The 14,050-nt window shown below is 43.9% G+C and overlaps 1 pseudogene; it reads left to right on the forward strand.

Moving 5' to 3' along the window:
- The first annotated feature begins 9,997 nt into the window (after positions 1–9,997).
- Positions 9,998–14,050, forward strand: part of LOC129818271 (uncharacterized) — a 33,553-nt pseudogene continuing 29,500 nt past the window's right edge.

A 14,050-nucleotide genomic window follows, 5' to 3' on the forward strand; every position in this document is an offset into this window, starting at 1 on the left:
ATTCAAATTACATTTTCACTGCAGCCTAGAGTAGAATTTTGTACTGGCTTGAAAACAATAGCGAATTATTAATTGCATTGTGGTGTTGTAGGCTAGCCTAGGTAGAATAATTGTATTGTCCCTAAACATCAATAGGGGAGCTTAACTGTTCTTTCATGTGCAATCTCCACTGGCAATCAGCTATCCCTTTTTTGTTCTTGTGGATTTTTTAACATTTATGCAGCTTTGAATGCTTTCATTTGTGGTATGATTGCTAATTAGCCTATTGCAGATCTGGATAAACGATCCACCTAGCACTATTGTCACTATGAATGGTGGATAAAGGGCAGGATGGACCACTAGACTGGTAGACTATACTGATCTGTAGTATAGTAAAAGTTACCACACAGAGAAGCCTAGTGCATAAGGGAAGTACCAAAACACCTTGATATAGGGGAGGAGCATGCAAGTAGATGAGGAAATGTGTCTAGGTTGGAAGAAATTATATAGTAAAACCAGAAACTAGCTAATGTAAACCAGGGAGAAAAATGCACTACCCTCCCCTGTGCCCAATAAAAAAAAAACACAACCCTCACCAAAGCAAAAAAAGAAAGTTTGAACACCCCTCCCGCCCAATCTGTCCCTTAAATGCTTTGAAAGCTGACAAAATTGTAATGTTATTTGTGTGTGTGTGTGTGTGTGTGTGTGTGTGTGTGTGTGTGTAAATCTACCCCTGGGACACAAATAAAATCTGTAGTTGCAAAAGCACCAATTAATTCAAGACATAGCGACAGAGGATTATATACACACTGTTATATACACACTGCTTACAACGAACATGTGCCAAGATCAGTGGTGACCTGTCATTCAGGGCAGGTGGGGCTGTTTTGAGCCACACCTGTTTAGCAAAAAAAAATGTTTTAATTGTTGTTTTTTGTGTGTGCCTGTTTTGCGTGTTATTTAGTATTAATAGTTGTCACATATCAGTTTGTCAAACAAATACGAAAATTTGAGTTAAGTAAAGCCGCATACAAACATGGTCTTGCTTTGATTGGACTGATCATGTCAACATCATACAGTACTTTCAAAATCTTAGCTAGAAAGCTAGACAAGCGGTCATCATCATAAATCACATCGACATTCTACTGGCAAATCATTTTCAATCCTTGTCATATGAAGAGAAATGATAGATAAAACATATCGGTGCTCATTGGCCACAGGACATAAACATTACACAGCAAGTTGGAAATCGCAAATTCAACAATGAGTGGTTTGGAAGTAATCAGTGGATAACTGCAAGCATTGCAAAGCAATCACTATTTTGCTTCCCCTGCTATTTTGTGGAGAGGGTGTGTGGTCCAAGTATGGGTTTAAGGGACTATTTTCCAAGCTTAAAAGGATAAACATTCAACATTGGCCATGCTGTCAATCCAGCATGACTTCTGCCGCGTTCAAAACATCTGGAAACTTGGAACTGGGAAATCTGATTTCAGTGAGTTCCAGACAACTGGGAACTCTGAAAAAAAACTAACTTTGACTGGGAAAATACACTTTGAATGGTCAACCAACTCGGAATTCCAAGTCGGAAACTCTGGCCTATTTCTAGAGCTTCGACACGAAGATCACTGATGCCGTGATTTGCTCCCGAGTGCCGCAGCGGACTAAGGCACTGCATCTTTGTGCAAGAGGCGACAATCTCCCTCACGCTGTATCACAACCGGCCGTGATCAGGAGTCACATAGTGCGGCACACAACTGGCCCAGCGTCGTCCGGGTTAGGGGAGGGTTTGGCTGGGGTAGGCCGTCATTGTAAAATAAGAATTTGTTCTTAACTGACTTGCCTAGTTAAATAAATGTTAAATAAAAATTAAATATTTTACTTTTTTTCTGAGTTCCCAGTTGTCTTATGTTGAAAGCACCATAAATCCAGAAAATGCCAGATTTTGATGACAAAGTTTGATGTCAAAATTTGCCCACAATAAGGACCACCTTCCTGTTCAAGTGAGTACAGCGCAACAGTGAGTCCAAAAATGTATTGTATACTGCTGCGTAAATTATGTAATATGCCAGGAAGATATGTATACTGTAGCTAAGAAAGTAATACTAATAATTTAATCCCTTTCCTTCTCATAATTTAGCCTACTGTTCTGACTTGGTGGTGCACATGTAGCCTATAGACTGTTTTAGAGAAATGCCATCATTGAATATTGTAAGAGTTTTCATAGTCTACTTATACCCCCTTTGTTTATCCTATGGTTCTGACTTGGTGTACAGGGAGAATACTGCAGCCCGTGTTCTGAATTCTGTCGCAGTACATTTCAAGAGTGCTGAACAAATAGTAATATTGACTTTGTCCGTCTTAGCTTGCTCATTAATGTCTTAATTGAAATTACGGATATCCTCTTATCCGCTCATCGTTCCCTTATGCCAGAGTTTAGACATCTCAAATGTCAAATGTCAAAACCACATTTGTTTAAGCAAGTCAGCCATATCAGCTATCAACTAAGGCAGTAAATGAGGCTGAAATAATTGTGTAGCTGCCAAACAAGACTATGCGGTTGGGACAGCTTTATGTAGGCCCTAACAGTTTGTGGGCACCGTTTGTCACCGTTAGAGTGCAATTAATGCATTGTTTAGTGTTGTGTTGTGTAGTAGCTTTGCTGGCATGGATCTAAAAAAAATATATATAGAGATTGCACCACCAAGATTGACATGCTAAAATCGCCACTGGCCAAGATACTACAGTAGTCTGAAACTCTGCAGAGGAGTGGGACTACAGGTGGGACTCCTGCAGTCCATCCAGGAAGCGCTTTGCTGAATACTTCGTTTGAGGTCGAGATATCAGGATGAGATAGCAGTGTGATAGGTCTGTGTAATATAATATGACAGCTGTCATAAACAAACAAATTGGGCGACTTTAGTCATGCTTTCAGTTTGATTGGAGTTTGTTTTATGGCATGGTTAGACAAATAGCCATTTCAATCTTTAACCTTGTTGCAGAATGGATATAAAAGGCTATATGCAGAATAAACAGGTATTTTTTGTATCACTCCAACAAACTAGACCATGCCGTCTAATCCAACTACTGTTTGGTTAAACTAAACATTGAATTACCACTGCAGAGTGATTTAAAATAATGTTGAAACTACTGGCCACTGCAGGGATCTCTGTGCCGGGCGACAAGTCTGGAGTTTTACCGAGATGCAGTGACCTTTTGTGAACAACGAATTGAAAAGCAATCAAGATTGCCAAACAAACCAACAACCTTCGTCTGTTAGGAATTCTTTGTGATAGTCCTATAATAGCCATTTATTCGCACACTTGTGTGTGTGCGCATTTGTGTGTTGCAATAGCCTAATCAGTTGAACTTTGTCACGTTTGCCAAATAGGCCTACATTGTTATACATCAATGCATTGTTTTTCTTTTCATAGCCTACATATCAGTTTAGACTTGATTTCTATTTTTAACACATTAGCAGGCAATGATAGGATTTCATTCATGATCATTCATCCATGGATTAGACAGGGCTTGGTAACTGACCAAGTCATGAGATGCACCAGTGACTTTGTCTGGGGGGTAGGGGTTCAATGCATTCCACAGGAGGTTACAGTTTATGGTCTGAATGTAAAATTATAACATTGTAGTCTAGTTTTGGACCTATCCCTTGCACAAAAGGCCCACATTAGAAGATTACAACTATACCCCTTTGTTTCCCCATTGAAGGAGGAAATTGTAACTGATGGGGAAATGTGGTCATGATATTACTGTTTTTCAGAGAAATCATCTGTGTTTTATTTATTTCACCTTTATTTAACCAGGTAGGCTAGTTGAGAACAAGTACTCATTTACAACTGCGAACTGGCCAAGATAAAGCAAAGCAGTGTGACACAAACAACAACACAGAGTTACACATGGAATAAACAAACATACAGTCAATAATACAATAGAAAAAGTCTATATACAGTGTGTGCAAATGAGGTAGGATAAGGGAGGTAAGGCAATACATAGGCCATAGTGTAGAAATGTATGAAGACAACATAGTGACTGCTAATGCTGAGTTGATCCCCTAAACCTGCATGCTTTGGTGCAATTTGGATAGGTGAATTGATGGGAAGCCAGGCCGTCCCAAAAATTTGACAGAGAAAAAAAACGAAAAAACATACAATTATTTATCTTTCGTCTCTCTGTGTTTCATAATTTTCCTTCAATTCCCAGGAGGTTGAATGTATCTCACAGGAGAAAGCATTCGAGCAAAACAGCATCCTTCTGTCTCTCTATTTGTAGGCCATCTATCTGATGCTGTCTGGTCCAAACAAGTATGCCGCCCGTAGCATTGAAGCGTTGAGTTAAACTGAGCGAGCTCAACTGTGAAGGGAAGCCAGCTTGGATTTTGGCGTCACTCCTATCAAATCCCATTGAAAGCATACGTCTGTCACGAACGTCGTCAGGGAAGTGACCGGACCAAGGTGCAGCGTGGTGAGCGTACATTTTATTTTATTTTAAATGTCGCCAACAAAACAAGAAACAACAAAAACGAACGTGAAGCTTACTAGGGCTATACAGGCCACTAACAAAGACAACTACCCACAGCTAAGGTGGAAAAACAGGCTGCCTAAGTATGATTCCCAATCAGAGACAACGATAGACAGCTGTCCCAGATTGAGAACCATACCAGGCCAAAACATAGAAACAGAAAACATAGAAATAAATAAACTAGAATGCCCACCCTAGTCACACCCTGGCCTAACCAAAATAGAGAATAAAAGCCTCTCTATGGCCAGGGCACGACAACGTCATTGACAGAAAAACTTGAATTGGTGTATCTCGTTGTGTTGTTGTCCTCCGGTGGCTGGCTAGATAGCCAGCTAGCTAAAATTGTCCTTTTCCTAAATTAGAAATGAATGAAGATAGGGATTTGGACTTGTGGTTTTACTTAATTCTCTGTACTGGCCAATGATTACAATGGTGATTCTGATCCAACCATTAATTCATACATTGTTGTGCCCCTGGCCTGAGAGGATGGAGGTTCAAAATGTAGCTAATGTTAGATGCAGAAGGCTAATGTTAACTAGCTAACGTTGACCATGAATGCAAGTTAGGCTAGCGAGCAAACATTTTAGCCAGGTAGCCTAGGACAACAACAAATAAAAGCGTGTACTGTATGACTGAGTTATAGACCGTTTCGTCGACATGAAAGAGAGAAGGATGGCATTGGTGTTTCTCTACAAGTAGGGTGAGTCAACATGAACTCAGAACCATGGATAGCCACATCATATTTAGCTTACATTGGTTGGACTAAATCGTTTTTGGTATCTTTTAGTTGTCACTGTATTAGACTAAACAGAGGTGATTTGATGATGTTGAAATATTGAAGTTTAAATGGTGCTGGAATAGTGGAGGCAGCTCCTGTTTTCTTTGCGACTTGCGGTAGCTCTCTGTGGTTCAAAATCAATAGTTGTTTCATGGTCTGAAAATGTAGGAAACATTAACTTGCTTGACCAGGCTGTAGGACATGTAACTGTCTGTTACTGTACATGCAATATGCTTTGTGGACTTCACCAGACAAGAGGCTGGGATAAAACAAGGGTGTGGTTGAATTTATTCTGCCACTGTGTCTTCTTATTATCTTGGCCTTTAGGCCTACAGTGCATTCTGAAAGTATTCAGACCCCTTGAGACTTTTTCCACATGTTGTTACGTTACAGCCTTATTCTAAAATTGATTAAATAGGTGTTTTTTGGCGTCAATATACACACAATACCTCATAATGACAAAGCAAAAACTGTTTTTGCAAATGTAATTTTTTTAATGAAATATCACATTTACATAAGTATTCAGACCGTTTACTCCGGGATCTTTGTTGAAGCAGCGATTACAGCCTTGAGTCTTCTTGAGTATGGCGCTACAAGCTTGGCACACCTGTATTATGGGAGTTTCTCCCATTCTTCTTTGCAGATCCTCTCAAGCTCTGTCAGGTTGTCTGAGGGGCGTTGCTGCACAGGTATTTTCAGGTCTTTCCAGAGATGTTCGATTGGGTTTAGTCCGAGCTCTGGCTGGGCCATTCAAGGACATTCAGAGACTTGTCCTGAAGCCACTCCTGCGTTGTCTTAGCTGTGTGCTTAGTGTCATTGTCCTGCTGGAAGGTGAACCTTCACCCCAGTCTGAGGTCCTGAGCGCTCTGGAGCAGGTTTTCATCAAGGAACTCTGTACTTGGCTCCATCCATCTTTCTTCCGATCCTGACTAGTCTCCCAGTCCTTGCCACTGAAAAACATCCTCACAGCATGATGTTGCCACCACCATGCTTCACCGAAGGGATGGTGCCAGGTTTCCTCCAGATGTGACGATTGGCATTTAGGCCAAAGAGTTCAATCTTGGTTTCATCAGACCAGAGAATCTGGTTTTGCGTTGTCTGAGAGTCCTCTAGGTGTCTTTTGGCAAACTCCAAGCGGGCTGTCATGTGCCTTTTACTGAGGAGTGGCTTCCGTCTGGTGACTCTACCATAAAGGCCTGAATGGTGGAGTGCTGCAGAGATGCCTGTCCTTCTGGAAGGTTCTCCCATCATCACAAAGGAACTCTGGAGATCTTTCAGAGTGACCATCAGGTTCCTCCCTGACCAAGGCCCTTTTCCCCGATTGATCAGTTTGGCCAGGCGGCCAGCTCTAGAAAGAGTCTTGGTGGTTCCAAACTTCTTTAATTTAAGAATGATGAAGGCCTCTTTGTTCTTGGGGACCTTCAATGCTGCATAAATGTTTAAGTAACACAATCCTGTCTCGGAGGTCTACGGACAATTCTTTTGACCTCATGGCTTGGTTTTTGCTCTGACATGCACTGTCAACTGTGGGACCTTATATAGACAGGTGTGTGCCTTTCCAAATCATGTCCAATCAATTGAATTTACCACAGATGGACTCCAATCAAGTTGTAGCAACGTCTCAAGGATGATCAATGGAAATGCACCTGAGCTCAATTTTTTAGTCTCATAGCAAAATACTTATGTTTTTTAATTTTTAATACATTTGCACAAGTTTCTTAAAACCTGTTTTCGCTTTGTCATTATGATGTATTGTGTGTAGATTGATGAGGGACAAAAATAATTGTATCAATTTTAGAATAAGGTTGTAACGTAACAAAACGTGGAAAAAGTCAAGGGGTCTGAATATTTTCTGAACGCACTGTATATATCACGGTCACAAGGCATATGAATTAACAGGTTATAGAGAAAACAATTCAATTATCACAACACAGAGGTAAAGCTGCTTCAGGCCTCCACACTATTTGCTTGTTTCATTCATTTATCAGAAGTTGAAAAGCAAACAAAAAAAATATTCCTTATTTAGACCAATAGATGGAGTCATTGTACTGTGTTTCTTTATTTCTCATATACTATGAGCAGCTCCATAATGTTGTCCGTTGTACTCTGTGTTTTTTAGTTCATGCGAGGAGGCCTGCTTGCTGCTTCTGTCTGTCACCAACCTCTTCACAGGAAATTGTCTCGACTCAGGGTCTGACCTCATCAGCAGGTAAAGACTTGGTTAAGACAGGGTGAAAATGTCATTACAAATAGGCATGAATTTAGGCTAACAGTGTTTGTTTCACAGTTTTTCTTTCCTGCACAGTGTTTGTGAAAAGTGATTATAGGGTCTTTCTGCAACGTAAGAACCCTTTAAACCCCCCAGTCACATGCCTTCGTGCAGTCTTACTCAAAATACACCGGCAGGACCATACCAGAAATGTATGTTTTGTTCACTTCTCTGACTACCACTTCTTGTGGAGTGTACCCCTTGTTTAAACAGCCGGAGACAGAGCTGGTGTTAGGGCTGTTCCTGAACGTGAACCCAGAGTGAGATTACAGGCTCGGTACCCTACACTGGCACAGTGAGATTACAGGCTCGGTACCCTACACTGGCACAGTGAGATTACAGGCTCGGTACCCTACACTGGCACAGTGAGATTACAGGCTCGGTACCCTACACTTGCACAGTGAGATTACAGGCTCGGTACCCTACACTGGCACAGTGAGATTACAGGCTCGGTACCCTACACTGGCACAGTGAGATTACAGGCTCGGTACCCTACACTGGCACAGTGAGATTACAGGCTCGGTACCCTACACTGGCACAGTGAGATTACAGGCTCGGTACCCTACACTGGCACAGTGAGATTAAAGGCTCGGTACCCTACACTGGCACAGCGAGATTACAGGCTCGGTACCCTACACTGGCACAGTGAGATTACAGGCTCGGTACCCTACACTGGCACAGTGAGATTACAGGCTCGGTACCCTACACTGGCACAGCGAGATTACAGGCTCTGTACCCTACACTGGCACAGCGAGATTACAGGCTCGGTACCCTACACTGGCACAGCGAGATTACAGGCTCGGTACCCTACACTGGCACAGCGAGATTACAGGCTCGGTACCCTACACTGGCACAGCGAGATTACAGGCTCGGTACCCTACACTGGCACAGCGAGATTACAGGCTCGGTACCCTACACTGGCACAGCGAGATTACAGGCTCGGTACCCTACACTGGCACAGCGAGATTACAGGCTCGGTACCCTACACTGGCACAGCGAGATTACAGGCTCGGTACCCTACACTGGCACAGCGAGATTACAGGCTCGGTACCCTACACTGGCACAGCGAGATTACAGGCTCGGTACCCTACACTGGCACAGCGAGATTACAGGCTCGGTACCCTACACTGGCACAGTGAGATTACAGGCTCGGTACCCTACACTGGCACAGCGAGATTACAGGCTCGGTACCCTACACTGGCACAGTGAGATTACAGGCTCGGTACCCTACACTGGCACAGCGAGATTACAGGCTCGGTACCCTACACTGGCACAGCGAGATTACAGGCTCGGTACCCTACACTGGCACAGCGAGATTACAGGCTCGGTACCCTACACTGGCACAGCGAGATTACAGGCTCGGTACCCTACACTGGCACAGCGAGATTACAGGCTCGGTACCCTACACTGGCACAGTGAGATTACAGGCTCGGTACCCTACACTGGCACAGTGAGATTACAGGCTCGGTACCCTACACTGGCACAGTGAGATTACAGGCTCGGTACCCTACACTGGCACAGCGAGATTACAGGCTCGGTACCCTACACTGGCACAGCGAGATTACAGGCTCGGTACCCTACACTGGCACAGTGAGATTACAGGCTCGGTATCCTACACTGGCACAGCGAGATTACAGGCTCAGTACCCTACACTGGCACAGTGAGATTACAGGCTCGGTACCCTACACTGGCACAGCGAGATTACAGGCTCGGTACCCTACACTGGCACAGCGAGATTACAGGCTCGGTACCCTACACTGGCACAGTGAGATTACAGGCTCGGTACCCTACACTGGCACAGCGAGATTACAGGCTCAGTACCCTACACTGGCACAGTGAGATTACAGGCTCGGTACCCTACACTGGCACAGCGAGATTACAGGCTCGGTACCCTACACTGGCACAGTGAGATTACAGGCTCGGTACCCTACACTGGCACAGTGAGATTACAGGCTCGGTACCCTACACTGGCACAGTGAGATTATTAATATATGTTCTATTGTCGGATACACCAGATAGGTGCAGTGAAATGTGTTTTACAGGGTCACCCATAGTAGTACGGCGCCCGTGGAGCAAATAAGGGTTAAGTGCCTTGCTCAAGGGAACATCGACAGATTTGTCACCTTGTTGGCTCAGGTATTCGGTTACTGGCCCAACCGCTAGGCTACCTGTATATGGCATGGTGAGATCAGCCTCTGCCACCCATACTGTAGATTTACCCCTCTTAGACATGCTGCTCACACTGGGCCCCAGAGAACAATCACAACTACAATGTCAGCATATAAACAATTTAACACATATTTTAGTCTCACTTTCTTTCAAAGAACTTCCTGCCCCCTTTGCACATACAGTATATTATTTTATCAGAATGTGACCGTTGGCCTTTCAACCCCCGGTCCTTCCCTTACAGGGACCATCTCATCTCTGGCTTCTGCACAATGCTGGAGGCCAAAGACAAGCCCATGGACATCATTAAAAACAAGCTGGAGTGTGAGAGAGAGGGGTGAGTCCATAAACATGTTGTCATAGACACATACCTTGTGATCACATGTAGTGGGTCTTCTCTCCTCACTTTCATCGTCACCGTCTCTCAAAGCCTTATCACTTACTCTCGCTCTCTCGCTCTCTCTCTCTCCTCTCCTGTCTCTCTCTCTCCCCCCTCTTTCTCTCTCTCCCCCTCTCCCCCTCTTCCTCTCTCTCCCCCTCTCTCTGAATAGCCAATCAGGTGAGTCCACTACATTGCTTGTTGTCTCAGCTCTCTCTGTCCATTCATGATCTGAGCTCTAGGGGGAGTAGCATGCCCACGCCTCTAAAGAAGTCTGAATGTAAAGGGAACATCATGTCTTTTCCTAGACTTATTATAGCCAACTGGGATTTCCCTGTGGCACGCAGTGAAAATTACTTTCTTTCTTTCTAAGTTGTGTACAATGATACGTCAGTATTTTCACATATTCCCCACTTTCTGAAATCTAGCATGAGTATACAGATATCAACTCTATTTGTATTTTCCATCCCATCCCAATGTATATTATCTCTGATAATAGGAAGGGTATTAATCAAAGCAGGCCTCCTACATCCCAGTCAGTGTTTATGATGCAGTTGCTGAAATGTATGGATTGTGTGACTAAAAATAAGTTATTGAATATCGTATTATGGATGTTTTTAGTAATAGAGCTGTCAGCCAATAGATTATTGTCTTACTACCATCGCCAATTCATTATGGTCCAGTTGATGACGTCCATCTTGGAATAGTGTGACCTCATGCCTCTTTACGCATCAACTACAGCCCATGAGAGGAATTGATTGGGCTTAAATTGATTGACCCTCTTGTGTTTGCTGTGTGAGTGGAAAAAGTAATAGCTTGCATTTGCAATGGCTTAAATTGTCTGCTAGGATGTTGTGTAATGTCTTTTTCATATTTTTTTTAACACTGAGTGAGTGTGTATAGTTAGTACAATCTTCCTCAATTAAAGTTGTATTTTTTATTAGGAAAAACCCTGAGTCAATTGGACCGATGTAAAGATCTCTCCCTGTGTGAGTCCTGACCTGGAGATGTCGTTAATAAGAAGCGGGACTTCAACCAGCCAGTGAGGCGACGACACAACTAAGAGCAAGAAAAAACTATTACAAGTGTTGAGATTAATCAGACCCAAACAGGTGACAATAGATGCATATTTAATTCTAATAGCTCATGAATGTGAATCTGTCATACAGAGTGAACTGTCAGGGTGGGGAGGGGAGGATGGAGAGAGGGAGGATTGCGAGGCAAAGGAGGATAGAGAAAGGGATTCGGGAGGGGAGGATGGAGAAGGAGATGATGAATAGAGAGAGGGAGTCGGGAGACGGAGGGGAGGATGGAAAAGGAGATGGAGAGGGAGAGGAGGATAGAGAGTGAGATGTAGGAGACGATCTAGAGGGAAAGGATGGTGAGAGGGAAAGGTTTGAGAGAGAGAGGGAGAGGGAGAAGAGGTGGATGGATGATGCATACTTACACGGCAGGTGAATGAATAATGCATACTTACACGCCTAGGTTATGATGGGTAATTGATTGAGGCGTGCAGGGCTGGAGTTGGGTGGAGGAGAAGGGGGGGGGGGTTCGTCATGGGTGGAGGGAGGTTCGTCATGCCCTCCTCTCACCTGAGGAAAAGCAGCTCTGCCACAACAATAACAAGAATAACAATACCAGGAGAGTGAGAGAGAAGGAAAGTGAGAGAGAAAGAAAGAGGAGAGAGAGTGGGAGAGAGAGAGTGGGAGGGAGAGACAGAGAGAAGACAAAAGTGGGTTAGCGAGAGAGAGAGAGTGAGAGAAAGATAGAGTACTTTAACCAAGACCCAGGCAGCCAGCCAGGCATCATAGCCGCAAGGCCTCACCTGGCATCATTAAGGTGGCGGATTAAGATTCCCGAGCTGTCGGAAAGACGTGAGTAATCCTCTCAAATGGAACGAGGGAGTGTGCAGCGGCATTTTAAGCCTGTCCTGTTGTCGCTTGCTGGTGGAATATTAACTCTGAGGTCAGTGAGTCTTACTGTTCTCTACAATGACCTGACTGGGGATGATGTGGCTGAGCTAGTTTCCACTAACACAGTCAGACTATTGCTGGACTCTTTATTTCCTACTCCAGCTATGCCACTGCACTCATTCCCTTAGCCCTGGACTCTTGGACTCTCACACTTCATTCTGGAACCCATACAAGACTTTATATTCCATGACAGTTGCTGCATCACCTTTGTGTCAGCCTATGATCAGAGATGGAGTCGAGACAGCAACTGTTGAGATCCACACCCATCTCTGCCCCATGTTGTGTTTATTTATTTCCCTCAGAACTTTGTGCCCAGAGCCCCGGCCAGGTGGGCCCATATGCTGTCTGCTAATGTGGTTATACATAAAACATCCACATCTGGCCTGCTGCCTGCCTCACTGCCTGGTAGCAGGATGTGCATGTCACTGGGAATAAGTACTAGGCCTGATGAGGGGTTGTAGTCTACCGGGGACCTGTGATACAAGACTGTAGCTCCCCGGCTTCAATCAGCCATCTTTAAATGCCAGGGATCACGAATACAGACATCCTAAATATGTGAGGTCATTAGCTAACTTCCCTTTTAGACTTCCACTAAACCATAGAACTAGTGTACACATTGAGGAGATTTTTTTCACTCGGTTTTTGATAGTTCATTGCAATAAAATCTATTTTCCCAGTCTTCAAATAGTTGTATTAGAATCGTATTTACCCAGATTCTCTGTCCCTGTACCATGATCAGTATTTCTTTCAGAGAACAAAAACGTGTTTTGTCTAGCACACTGCAGAGTGGTGACACATTAAGCAATGTTTTTCAAAGGCTGTGCTTGTGTGTGTGTGTGTCCATGCTTGAGTGAGTGCGTGCGTGCGTACATGCGTACATGCGTGCGTGCGTGCGTGCGCGCGTGCGTGCGTGCGTGCGTGTGTGTGTGACCTGTAGACATGCTCTCTGCTCTGCTCTGAGAGGAGGCTCTCTCTATCTCCTGCTGGTAAACAGGAAGCAGATTCTCTATAATGACACATCAGTGCCTCTCTGTGATGGACTTAATGCCTCAACAAACCCCCCACTGCCTCTAATTGAGTTAATGCAAGAGGGACAGAGGAGAGGAAGAAGGAATTCTTCCTCGGGATTCTCTCTTGGTATTGTGCCAGTCGAACACTAGTCATTAAGAGTGATTACTGATTGCATACCAAATGTATGTTGCTATAATTAAATACTTCAGATTGTTCCTGCCATGTTCATGTCTCTAGGATTTCTAGGAAAAGCAACCACTGATGTTGAGTTATAGTCAAATTACTGCCCTCACAACTCAATGCCAGTCTCCTGTTTGATTCTCTCCAAAGGACACTACTCTGGGAGGCTTCCACATTCCCATGGGTTCCGCTGCCATGTACATCAGCCACGCCATCAAAGCGACCTGGAAGTGTTGCAGAGGACTTCCTGCCAGAGAGTTGGGGTGGAAGGTGAGGACTTTACACAGAAACTCTTCTCTTATTACTTTTACAGTAGCATTATTCACTTTTCCTATCAAACAGTGTATTAAACAGTGCATCAAAACAGTGTAGCAAGACAAAAGGGAATGAGCTCTCAGTGGAGGCACGCTCTGGGCCTGAGTGTCTGTCTGTGTGCCTCTGTTCGTGCCGCTAGCCAGACTGCAGCTGGAGTTAGTCATTATTCTCTCTCTCGCTCTCTTTTAGAATATAGCCCTTCTATCTCTCTCTCTCTCTCTCTCTTCTCTAATACCTTTAGAATATAGCCCTTGTAATGTAAGGATTTGATGCTTTTGCCATGATTGGATGTTGAGATCGAAATGAAAGTTTTCATTATGCTGATGATCACATACTTTTCCTGGGTCAATTGAGCTGCCATCTGGCATTATAGGTTTATAGGAGGAACTTCTATATTGTGAGCTTATCTTGTCCTCTTCTGAAGGATTTAACTTAGAAAGGTGGTCCTCTTTAGCTCAGTTGGTTCT

The sequence above is a fragment of the Salvelinus fontinalis genome, chromosome 21 (assembly GCF_029448725.1).
Source record: "Salvelinus fontinalis isolate EN_2023a chromosome 21, ASM2944872v1, whole genome shotgun sequence".
NCBI lineage: Eukaryota > Metazoa > Chordata > Actinopteri > Salmoniformes > Salmonidae > Salvelinus > Salvelinus fontinalis.